At 33.8% G+C, this 13,253-nt stretch overlaps 1 long non-coding RNA gene across 1 annotated transcript in view; it reads right to left on the reverse strand.

Moving 5' to 3' along the window:
* Positions 1-13,253, reverse strand: part of LOC103890672 (uncharacterized) — a 127,632-nt gene that overhangs the window by 40,973 nt on the left and 73,406 nt on the right. Inside the window, exon 4 of the long non-coding RNA XR_654976.1 lies at positions 710-771. This is a non-coding gene — a long non-coding RNA (uncharacterized LOC103890672). The remainder of the gene's footprint in view (positions 1-709; positions 772-13,253) is intronic.

Below are 13,253 nucleotides of genomic sequence, written 5' to 3' on the forward strand. Positions count from 1 at the left end.
CTTCTCTTTCATCCCCACTAATAAATACGATTTTTAAAGTAGTATGTGACTACGGTTTTTTGGATATATCAATAAATGCGTATTTATAAGTTATAAATTAAATTTTACTAAGAAATAATATTTAGATTTCAATCAAGTCAGGTATAAAATAGAATTTATTTTATCACATTTTAAAAACAAAGGTGTTCAATTGTATTCAATCATTAGGCGTTACGTTGTTGTTCTCAGGGACCAAAAAAAAAGGCTTCTTGTTAACAGTGTTAGTTCACAGAGCAAAATGTATCTGGAATACATGGTGGGATGGCCCTTCCAGAGGAAATGCTCAAGCAGAGGACCATTTGTCAGCCAATTAGCAGCGTGAATTTGGGGAGAAAGTAATTCCTTTTTCATTACTGCTTTAGTGTTGGTCTATTAATGGGATAAAAGATAAATAAATAAATAATTTTTAAAAAATTTAATCTCTCAGGATGAAAACCCAAAGATCCTACTAAAGGAGAATGGAAAAGGAAGTCTGAGGTAATGTCATTTCCAGTGTCTCTAACAAATAAACTAAAATGAAAGATCAGTTGGTCCAAAGAGGTGGAACTTTGGGAGCCCCAGGATTCAGAATTCTCGGGAGCTTTCTGGCTGCAACAGCCTTTAAAGCTCTGCAGATGTCCAATCAGAGTAGATTATCCCTCTTCACAGAGTGACCTAACACGACTATTACCTCAGTGGAAGCCAAGGAAATTCACCACTAAACTCTTGGAATTATCCTCCTGATGCGTCCCCCTGGAAATAATAACAGGGAAAAAGGAAGTACCAAAATCAATTGGAAAATATTTTTTTTCTATCTTCATGTTCCCACATTAAGTTAACATGATTCTAATACCTCTGATAAACTTCAAGATAGGAAAAATATCAAAAAATAAATTGTTTTAATACTGAATATGACAATGTTATCTTAGCATAATAATAGTTCTAAGAAGTCCTAAATTTTAAAAAGTCTACATATTTTAAATGAGTAATTTTTATTGTACACAAGTGTTCCTCTGGACATACTTTGAGAAATATTGCCCTAAGTAATAAAAAATGACACGAATCTTCCTTTAAGCAAAAATTGACCTAGGGTTTGCCTGCTAGATTTCTGTTTACTCAGGATTTCCTCTGTCTTTCTACCATGTCTTGTGATTTATAAAGAAAAATGAGTTCTACCAAAAATCAACTTAAATTAGTGAATGAAATTGTAAAGGTGTTTAGTAACTTAGTTTTGACAGAGGTGAAAGCTAAATTAAAATGCTAAATGTTAGTGGAAAGGGAAATGTGGTCAACGTAAACAGGACATGACAAGAACTGGACTAAAAGGTGTCCTCCCGGCCTACAGCCTATTATATTAACCTTGCACACAGTCCCAGCCACAGGTCCACTTCTCTTCATGATTCTCCAACCCTCCTGTTCATCCTCTCCATTATCCTATACTCTTGGAACTCCTGACTTCTCAATCATTTCCCTTTTCCCCACCTTTTTTTTTTGGATTTTACTTTCCTGGATAGATGTTCTGGAAATGAACAGTTGCTCCCCCTCAAACTTCAAGCACCACCCCACCACGCTGTTCTTGGATTCGGATCCTGTCCTTAACATTAAGATTCATACTTCCCACTTCTCTTGATTCATCAGAAGAAGTCAAACAGATCACCCAGACTCTAAACTGCTCATCTATACCTCATTCTTAACACTAGATTCACTGACTCACCAACTCTTTAATAAATGCTCTTATATTTATGTTCCTATACCACAAGGGAATTATACAAATGAACATTGGGACCTAAGACCTTCAAATAAAAAGTGCTTATATTCTGTAAGTAAATTCTGTATTACTGAAAACGAGGTCCTCTTATTTATTGTAGTTTCTAACATACATGGACAGAGGGGAGGGGTGGAAATGAATGGGCAGCTTTTCCCCAATTATGAAAAATTACAAATCACTAATTCAAGAATTTAAAAAACTCAGGTATTCTTCAGAAAAGGTGGGGAAAGGGAAGTAATGAGCAACAGAACTCAAGGAAACAAACTGTGGGGAAAATAGATAATTTAGCATAACCTTACAGAAGTCCAAATCACCTTACAATCTCTCTCTGTCTCTCTCTCTCTCTCTCTCTGTCTGCAGTCAATCTTTAGTCTTCTTTTTCTATCTAGAGACAAGATTTGGGGTACCAAGAATATTTTTTATTTTAGTCTCATGATTTTTATGTATATGATGCTTCCTGCCAAATAGTTGAGCCATTAGAATTACACATCTAGCCTGTAACACTGTGTGTTGTCCTTTAGTTGACCGTCTGCACCAATGAAAGGCACTGTTGTTAAGACATGTCCCTTTGCCCTTGTGGTTACCATTTTACTCCAAAGGATTTCCAAGGGTGAAGCTATTATATTACTTCAGCTACTGTATTCACCCTATTGAGTCATATTTTGGCTATAAGCCTAATAAGAGACAGAGTCAATACTGAATTCAGATGAATTTATGCATCTATATTTTTTAAAGATACTTTTATAACAAGGAACTACTGCCTATTAACAGCAATATAATTGACAATTATAATATCAAAATAATGTAACACACCGGTCACTTGATTTAAGTAGCACATTAAGAGAAAAAACATTCTTATGTAAAGTAAATTTCTTTTAATCTGTCATTAATTTTAACCTAAATTCAGATACATATTTTGGTGGCAAAAATTTGGCCGTTGTATGTAGTATGTGTTATAAGTAAAAATGGGATTTGTATAAAATCAAATATTTAAAATAAAAAATAACATTTTTGATGAAAAACTAAGCAAACCTTCAAAATTATAATAATATAATAAACACAAAGATAAAACAAAAACAAATAAAATATACTATACTAGAAGAAACTAAAAATACATGTCATGTGCTTCATATGATGCTGCTTCTATAGAGAAAGTAAGTTCTAATTCTCAAGTATTCTACTTTCTACAAATCTCAAAGTACTTCATCACTTGAGACAAATGTTTTAATTTTTATTTGCACATTAAACACAAATTGAAGAAATGTGTCTCTCTCTAAGCATTTGCATTGAATAGTCCTTGGAATAACTGCTTCTATCTTGGTGTGTTACCCTGGACAATTCATTTTAAATTTCTGGTCTCAGTTTCTTCATTTATACAGTAAAAAATAACAGGAAGCATAGAGCTCAGTGGTTTTTATGGTTTCTTCAAGATGCTTCAGAAACAGCAAAAAAGAAATTGAATTTTATTTCTATTAAATATTGATCCCACACAGGGATACCATGAAAAAGTGAGTTAGGGTTTTAACAGATCCCCCCAAAAAAACATGTTAAGTAACTATACAATCTAAGTAGAAATAGTATGCTTACTATGCAAACACAGCCTCAAGACAAGTCCCTTGGCCAAAACATACAGGTTGTTGTCTCCGAATCTCTTCAATATAGAAATTCTCAAGCCACCACTAAATCTACCTACTTCATTTTTTAAAGTTTTGTTTTGTTCAATTTTTTAATGACTAGTATAACCAAAAGAAAATGGGTTTTGTGGTTAGACAAATTGGGGTTCAAATCCCCAATCTGCTTTCTATGAAACCCTGGACAGGTTTTTTAATATTTCAGAGCTTTGGTTTTCTCATTTTAAAACAGATAATAATATCTACCTTACAATGTCACTGGGGTAATAAATAAAATACTGCATATAACTCAAATGTTAAAGATTGGATGGCTTTCTTTGGACTATAAACTTTCTGATAACTCCCGAGTTCTTTGAGTGGCACCCCTAAGAATTCTAGTAATTCTTGAGGCAATTACACACATTGTTATCATTTGCCTTTGTGCCTCTATCTTCCTCAAATGTTACCTCTGCTTCACTCCACATGAAAATCAATCTTCTTTTAGTTTTCACAGGCATTCATAAGTAAAAACGTGATTACATAAGGTAGTTCATATATTTGTCTCTCTTCCTAGTTTCCTCTCCCTATGTGCCTTTCCATTCCTTTCTCCAGGATTGGCCTGACAATTCTAAATTTTTCTTCCTCATTATGAAGAACAATTTCTTTTGATGTAAAGCTTTGGCAATAGCTATCATTCATATCCTGATGGTAGGGACCTCACCTAATTCACATATTGCCGTTGTATTATTTTCAACAGCTACAGAAAACATATTTCTAGAAAGTTTTAGCATTGTGATTATCTCCTCAATATTTATTCCATCAATTTTTTACATTTAGTAGTTGTGCTGTTTAGGTTTAGTTAAGCCTTATTACTCAAAGTGTGTTCCAAAGGCCATCCACTGTCAACATCACCGGGAAACTCATTAAAAAAGCAAAATCTCAGGGTCCATTCCAGAATAATGAGTTGGGGCCACAGGTAACTTCATCTCTCTTGCCACACAATCTTCAAAAGTTCACACAACTCAAGCCTAAGCCAATCACACCTATAAATTCCTAGTCTCAGGAATCAGTTTAAGATGTGTAAAACCTTAAGATTGTCCAATCAGTGATGCTTATGATTTGTGTTTTGTGTTTGTAAACACTGGCTTTTTCTTCCCCCACCACACCATCCCTCAAATATGCATAAGGAAGTATGGCTTTCTGGTTGCTCCATGAAGCCACCTGGAAAAACTATGGCCTATAGGCCAAATCTAGTTTGTATTGTTCTAATCTAAAGAATTATTTTTAATTTTAAAAAGATGTAGAAAGACATGAGAAGATTTCAAAAAGATGACAGAGTGGGAAGCACCAGAAATCTTTTCTCCCACCTAGAAAACAATTGCATTGACAGAATTTGTCTAATATAACTAGTTTGGAACTGTAGAATCGATTGAAGAATTATAACTTCCAGAATAAGGCTTGAAGACAAATTGCTGTTGATTTGGGTCAGTTTCAGCTCTTATCATAGTAGCAGCTACCAATCCCCCACCCTCAGGCCCACAGCAGGCAGTTGTGTACCTATTCCTAAATCAACAAGTACAGAGCTTGTAGGAGCCAGAGTGAGCAAAAAGTGTCCCATCCTCCAAATATCAGGAATCTGTGCTCTGATTACTGATTGCTGCATTACAGAGGTGCAGACAAAGGGGTAGGTGGCCATTATTATTGCATCTCCCCCAGTTGCTACAAGCCCTTCAATCCTCCAGCTGAAAGGACTTCCAGGGGATTTAAAGGGCCAACACCCTTTCTCGCCCGTCACTTTTCCCTTTTTCCTTTTTTGGGAGCCAGATATTAAGGACCAGGACATTCAAAAACAACTGCATATATGGGGGAAGTAGAAAGTGACCATGCATGCCCAGGGAAAGGCACAGACTCAGAAAGGACCTGAGAAGACCTTAAATTCACACCTCAGGCTTATCCTTAGCACACAGACTGCCTTCAACAATCAAAAAATAAAAATAAAAAAACAACTAACAAAATTAACAAAAAAACAGCAAACTCTGGAGAAGGAAGAGAATCTGATTTAAAGAGTTAGCACATTATTAGATTCAAATGTCCAGTTTTCAACAAAAAAAAATCATGGGCATATAAAGAAACAGGAAAGTATGGCCCATTCAAAGAATAAGTCAATCAATCAACAGAAACTGTCCCTGAAAAGGGCCTAATGGCAGATTTACTGGACAAACACTTTAAAACAATAAAGATAGTCAAAAAAGTAAAAGAAGATGTGTGGAAAGTCAAGAAAATGATGAGTGAACAAAATGGAAATATCAATGAAGAGTTAAATAACCTAAAAAAAAAACAAAAAGAAATTCTGGAGCTGAATATTATAATAATTGAAATGAAAATTTCCCTAGAAGTATTCAAAGGCAGATTTGAACAGACAGAAAAAGGAATCAGTAAACATAAGGCTAGGACAATGAAATTACTAAGTCAGACAAACAGAAAGAAAAAAGACTGAGGAAAAGTGAACAGAGCCTAAGGAACCTATACTATGCATTAAGCAGACTAACATATGTATTGTGGGAGTCCCAGGGGAAGAGAGAAAGAAAACTGCTGAGAAAATATTTGAAGAAATAATAGTTGAAAACTTCTCAAATTTGATGAAAGACATAAATATGAATATAAACATCCAAGAAGCTCAACAAACTCCAAGTAAGGTGAACTCAAAAAGATCCACATCAAGACACATATAAGCAAACTTTTGAAAGACAAATAATCTTGAAAGTAGCAAGAGAGAAGCAATTGATCATATATAAGGGATGCCCAATAAGATAACCAGCAGATTTCTTATGGGGAACTTTGAAGGCTAGAGGCAGTGGGCTACTACTTTCAAAGTACTAAAACAAAAAACTGTCAACCAAGAATTACATATATGGCAAAACTATCTTTCAAAATTGAGGGAATAATGAGAACATTCCCAGATAAACAAAAGCCAAGGGAGTTCATTACCACTAGACCTATGCTATAAGAGATGCTCAAGGGAGTCCTACAGGGTGAAATGAAAGGCCAGTAGACATTAACTCAAAGCTATATGAAGAAATAAAGATCCCAATAAAGATAAATACATGAGAAATTATAAAAGCTAGTACTATTGCAACAATGATTTGTAACTTCACTTTTTGTTCTCTACAGTGACAATATTTAAAAGATATACTTTTAAAAAAATTATTAGTCTAACATCTAATATTACTGTAACTTTTATTTGCAACAACTACACATTCTGTTTTCTATATTATTTAAGAGAGTAATGCATTTAAAATAAGTAACAATTTATGTTTTGGAGCACACAATGTATAAAGATATAATTTGGTGACAAGAACTAAAAAGGAGGGAAACATGAGTGGTAAAGGAGCAGAGTTTTTGTATATGAATGAAGTTAAACTGATATAAATTCAAATTAGACTATCACAACTTTCGTCTATTAAATGTAATCCCCAAGTTAATCATGAAGGAAATAAATACAGAATATACAAAAGAAAATGAGAGAATAATTTAAACATAAGAATTTAAATGTTTTACTACAACAAAATTAAACAGAAAAGAAGATAATAATGCAGGAAGTGAGGGACAAAACCAAAAGGCATGTAGAAAACATATAACAAATGACAGAAATATATGATACAAACATATATGGCATGGTGAAAACAAATAGCAAAATGACAGAAATAAGTCCCTCCTAACCAGTAATAATGTTAAATGTAAATGTATTAAACTCTTCGTACAAAAGACAGATTGACAGAATTTCTAAACCTTTATGATCAATCTATATGCTGTTTATAAAAGACTCACTCGTTTTAGATCTTACGACAAAAGAGACTGAAAGTGAAAGGATGGGAAAAGGTACTTCATATAACTAGTAACTAAAAGAGACTAAAGGTGGCCATGTTAATATTGGACAAAATAGACTTAAAATGAGACAAAGCAAAAATATTATATATTAATAAAAGTTTTAATACAGTAAGAAAATATAACAATTATAAACATTTATGCACCTAATAACAGGCTTTCAAAATATATGATGCAAAAACTGACAGAATTTAAAGGAGAGATATAAAGTTCTACATACTTTAATACCTTACCCTCAAGACTGGATAGAACAACCAGGAAAAAATGTAAATAAAAGAAATAACTTAAACAATAAAATAAGCCAACTAGATATAATAGACAGATGCAGAACACTCCACTCAACACCACAATATACACATTTTTCTCAAGTGCACCTGGAACATTTTCTGGGATAGACCATATGTTAAGCCACAAATTAAGTTTATATATACATATGTATATATGTGTGTGTGTGGGTGTGTGTGTGTGTGGGTGGGTGTATACATATATTTTTTTTTTTTTCTTGAGATGGAGTCTCGCTCTGTTGCCCAGGCTGGAGTGCAATGGTGCAATCCCAGCTCACTGCAACCTCCGGCTCCCGGTTCAAGCAATTCACCTGCCTCAGCCTCCCAAGTAGCTGGGATTACAGGCACCTGCCACCCTGCCTGGCTAATTTTTGTATTTTTAGTAGAGACGGTGTTTCCTCATGTTGGCCAGGCTGGTCTCAAACTCCCAACCTCAGGTGATCTGCCCACCTTGGCCTCCCAAAGTGCTGGGATTACAGGCATGAGCCGCTGTGCCTGGCCCAAGATTCAATATATTTTAAAGGTTGATAATATACAAAGAATCTTCTCCAACCGCAACACGATAATCTTAGAAATCAATAAAAAGTAAAACAGAAAAATTCATAAATTTTTGGATATTAAACAATGTACTCAACTCATAATATTGTTGTTAACCATTATTAAACAAGAATGGATCAAAGAAGAAATCAGAAGGGAAATTAGAAAATACCTAGAGATGGCGACAACAAAAACCTTACACCAAAACTTATAGCAAAAGTGGTGCTAAGGGAAAAATTTATACCTATAAATGCTCATATTTGAAAAAACAAAGATTTCAAATAAACAACCTACCTTTACAACTTAAGAAACTAGAAAAAGAAGAACAAACTAAACTCAAACCTAGCAAAAGGAAGAAAATAACAAAGATTAGATCAGAGATAATTAAAATAGATAATAGAAAAAAAATAGAGAAAACCAATGAAACCAAAAGTTGATTATTTGAAAAGATATAAAAAGATAGACTAAGAAAAAGAGAGAAGGATCAAATTACTAAAACCAGAAATGAAAGTGTAAATGTTACTACCAACTCTACAAAAGTAAAAAGGATTTATAAGAAAGTACTATAAACAATTGCACATCAGGAAATTGGATAACCTAGATGAAATGGACCAATTCCTAGAAACACAAAACCTACTAAGACTAAATTATGAAGAAATAAAACATATAAATAGACCTGTAACTACTAAGGAAATTGAATTAGTAATCAAAAATCTCCTGACAAAGAAAAGCCCTGGACTTGATGTTTACAGCAGTGAATTCTACCAAACATTTTTTTAAAAACTAATACCAACTCTTCTCAGACTTGTCCAAAAAAAAAATTTTCCCCCTCAATCAACAACTGGAATTTCCCCCAAAATCAAGGATGGGGAAGTTCTCACAAGGGCATGCCTCAGATCACCCCACAATTTGGCCAGTTGGAATTCTAAAGAAAGAAGCATTAAATGCCAGGCTGATATATTTGAAGCATTTATTAGGGGAACTTATGTACAGAGGGCTGCAACAATCTTCACTGCAGACAGTGAGAGGAAAGGGGTGTTCTACCTGAGTATATGTCCAAAGCATGGAGATCAGGATATGGAGTTTATATGAGGGTTTAAGGAATTTGGCTCAGGGTCAAGACTAGTTTCTTATAGTGTTTTTGGCAACATCCTAGATACTTCTATTAGTGCCTGGGAATACTCTAGACTTCTGGTTGTGTTCAAGCCTGCTGGAGAAAACCTGAAGCTGTGTGGATCACAAGTGGTCCAGGTTCCCTGTCATTTGCAATCAGGACACAAAAAGAAAGTGGGAAGGAAGAAGAATTGGGGGATTCCACAAAACTAAAGAGGAAGGAACACTTCCTAACTAATTCCATGAGGCCAGCATTACTTTGATACCAAAGTCAGACCAAGAGACTACAACACTGTAGGCTAATATCCCTTATGAACACTGATGCAAAACTTCTCAACAAAATATGATCAAACTGAATTCAGCAGCATATTAAAAGGATTATGTGTCATGCCAAGTGGGATTTATTCCTGGGATGCAAGGATGGTTCAACATACAAAAATCAATCAATATACTATATCACATTAACAAAATGAAGAAAAAATGATCATTTCAATTGATACAGAAGAAGAATTTGACAAAATTCAACAGCAATTCATGATAAAAATACTCAATAAACTAGGAATAGAAGAAAATTAATAAACATAATAAAAACTATGTATGAAACCTAATAAAAGCTATGTATGAAAACTCCACAAAAAACATCATACTAAATGGTGAAAAACTGAAAGATTTTCCTCTAAGATCTGCAACAAGGCAAAGATGTTCAACTTCACCACTTCTATCCAACATAGTACTGAAAGTTCCAGCCAGAGCAATTAGGTAAGAAAATAAAATAAAAGACATACAAATGGAAAAATTAAGAAGTGAGACTATCTCTGCCCATAGATGGTACTACAGTACTTTTTAAAGCACATGGAAAAAAATGAAATTAAAAGATAAAAATAAGGAATATAAACTGTATTTCTCAACATAAACTCCACCAAATAAAAGTCACTTTTGTAAATGATGATACTAGCCATTTAGTCCATCCTTAAATAACTGAGGGCCCAAGGAATTTAACCATGTCAATGCCTTCATTTTTAAACTATTAACTAGAGAAAAGTAAATGCCTTTTAAAGATTTATTAATAATAAGATATAAAAAGAAGTCAGAAGGGGCCCAATCAGGACTGTCAGGTGGATGCCTCATGATTTCCTATCAAAACTCTCACAAAATTGTCCTTGTTTGATAAGAAGAATGAGTAGAAGCATTGTTGTGGTGATGAAGGACTCTGATGAAGATTTCCTGGGTGTTTCTCTGCTTAATCTTTGGCTAACTTTATCCAAAAAAACTCTCAAAATAAGCAGTTGTTATTGTTCTTTGGCCCTCCAGAAAGTCAACAAACAAAATTCCTTAAACAGTCCCAAAAAACACTGTCATGGCCCTCACTCTTGACTGACCTGCTTTTGCCTTAACTGGATCACTTCCATTTCTTGACAGTCATTGCTTTGATTGTGCTATGTCTTCAGGATCATACTGGTAAAGTCATGTTTCCCCTCCTGTTATAATTATTTGAAGAAATCCTTCAAGATCTTGATCCCACACATTTTAAATTTCCATTGAAAGCTCTGCTTTTGTCTGCAGCTGATCTGAGTGCAACAGTTTTGGTACCCATTAAGTGGAAAGTTGCTCAACTATAATTTTGGGGGTCAGAATTGTGTAACCTGAACCAATTGAGATTTCCATGGAGTTGGCTATTGTTGTGTCCTCTTCAATTAGGGCAAAGGCAAGATGAATTGTTTTTCTCATAAATTGGTGTAGATGGTCTGCCACTGAAGGCTTCTTCTTGAACATCATTTTGTCTCTTCTTCAAACTAGTTGTTCATTTGTAAATTGCTAATTTCCTTGGGACACCGTTCCTGTAAACTTTTCTAAAGCATCAGTGATTTCACCACTCTTCCAACCAAGTTTCACCATAAATTTGACATTTATTCTTGCTTCAATTTTAGCGGCATTCGTGTTGCTCTGATAGGAGCTTTTTACAAATTTATCTTATCCCCTTAGCACCTCAAACTAGAGCCTGTTCAGGCACGTTATAACAAGGTAGTATGAGTTTATTTTGGTGGAAAAGTATTTTGAAAACCATGCATAGTTTTTTCATCATGTGCATTTTCTATGAACTTTTTGAAGACACATCATGACTTAAATTTACAAAACCATAAAGATTCCACACCCCCCAAAAATGCTGTCAGAATAAATGACTACAGAAAAGAAGAATACAAGGTCAATACATGAAAATCAGTTGCATTTCTCTATACTAACAAGAAATGATCTGAAAAGAAAATTATTTTTTAAATTCCATTTACAATAGCTTCAAAAAGAGTAAAATACTTGGGAATTAATTTAATCAAGGAAGTGAAAGACTTTTACAATAAAAACTACAAAATATTGCTTAAAAAATTAGAGAAGACATAAATAAATGGAAATACATGCCATGTTCATGGGTCAGAGGACAATATTGTTAAGCTATCAATACTACCCAAGCAATCTACAGATTCAATGTAATCCCTATCAAAATTTCACTGATATTTTTGCAGAATTAGAAAACTCTATTCTAAACTTCATGTGGAATCTCAAAGGGCCTTGAATAGCCAAAACAATCTTCTAAAAGAAGAACAAAGCTTGAGGACTCACACTCATATCCTGGTTTCAAAACTTACTACAAAACTACAGTAATCTAAACAGTGTGGTACTGGCATAAAAACAAACATATAAATGAATAGAATAGAATAAAATAGAGAGCCCAGAAATAAACTCTTATTATATATGAGTCAAATGCTATATATATGAGACCCTATATATGTAAAGGTGACAAGATCATTCAATAGAGGAAAGACAGTTTTTTCACAAATAGTGCTTATAAAACTGGATATCCACATGCAAAAAATGAAGTTGGATCTCTACCTAACACTGTATTTACTTGTGGTTAGTTAGCCAGATTAACTTAAAATAGATCAAATACCTAAATGTAAGGCCTAAAGCTAGAAAATTCTTAGAAGAAAACTGAGCAAAAGCTTTATAACACTGGATTTGACAGCAATTTCTTGGATATGACACTAAAATCACAGACAACAAAAACAACAATGGACAAACTTAACTTTAATGAAAGTTAAAATTTTTGTGCATCAAAAGACAATATCAACAATGTAAAAAAGAAAACCACAGAATGGGAGAAAATAGTTGCAAATTATATATATGATAAGGGGCTAATATCCAGAGTATACAGAGACATCCTTAAACTCAACAACAACAAAGACCCTGATTCAAAAGTGGACAAAGGATTCGAAGAGGCATTTCTCAAAAAAAAAAAAAAAAGAAGACATTGAAACGGTCAATAAACACATGAAAAGATACTCAACATCATTCATCATTAGGGAAATGCAAATGAAAACTACAATGAATTACCAATTCATACTCATTAGGAAGTCTACTATCAAAAAGAAAAAAAAAACAATTATTGGCAAGGTCTTAGAAAAAGTGTAACCCTCATGCACCATTGAAGGGAACATAAAATGTTACAGATGCTATGGGAAACAGAGTGGCAGTTCCTCAAAAAATTAAAAATAGAATTACTATGTGATCCAGAAATTCGTCTTCTGGGTATATACTGAAAAGAACTGAAAACAAGGTCTTGAAGAGATATTTGTACACCTATGTTAGTAGCAGTGTTATTCACAATAGCTAACATGTGGAAGCAGCCCAACTGTTCATGGACAGGTGAATGAGTACGCAAACTGTGATCTGTAAGTAAAATGGAATATTATTCAGCCCTGCAATGAAATTCTGACTTATGCTATAGCCTAGATGAACCTCGAGGACATTACGATAAATGAAATAAGCCAGTCACAAAAAGAAATATACTTTATGATTCCACTTATATGAGATCCTTAGAATAGTCAGTTATAGAGACAGAAAATAGAATGGTAGTTTCCAGGGTCTTGGAGTATGAGGGAAATGAGAAGTATTGTTTAATGGGTATGGAGTTTCAATTTTACAAGATGAAAAGACTTATGAAGATGGATAGTGGTGATGGTTATATAACATTTTGAATGTATTTTG

This window comes from Pongo abelii, chromosome 4 (genome assembly GCF_028885655.2).
Source record: "Pongo abelii isolate AG06213 chromosome 4, NHGRI_mPonAbe1-v2.0_pri, whole genome shotgun sequence".
Taxonomy (NCBI): Eukaryota; Metazoa; Chordata; class Mammalia; order Primates; family Hominidae; genus Pongo; species Pongo abelii.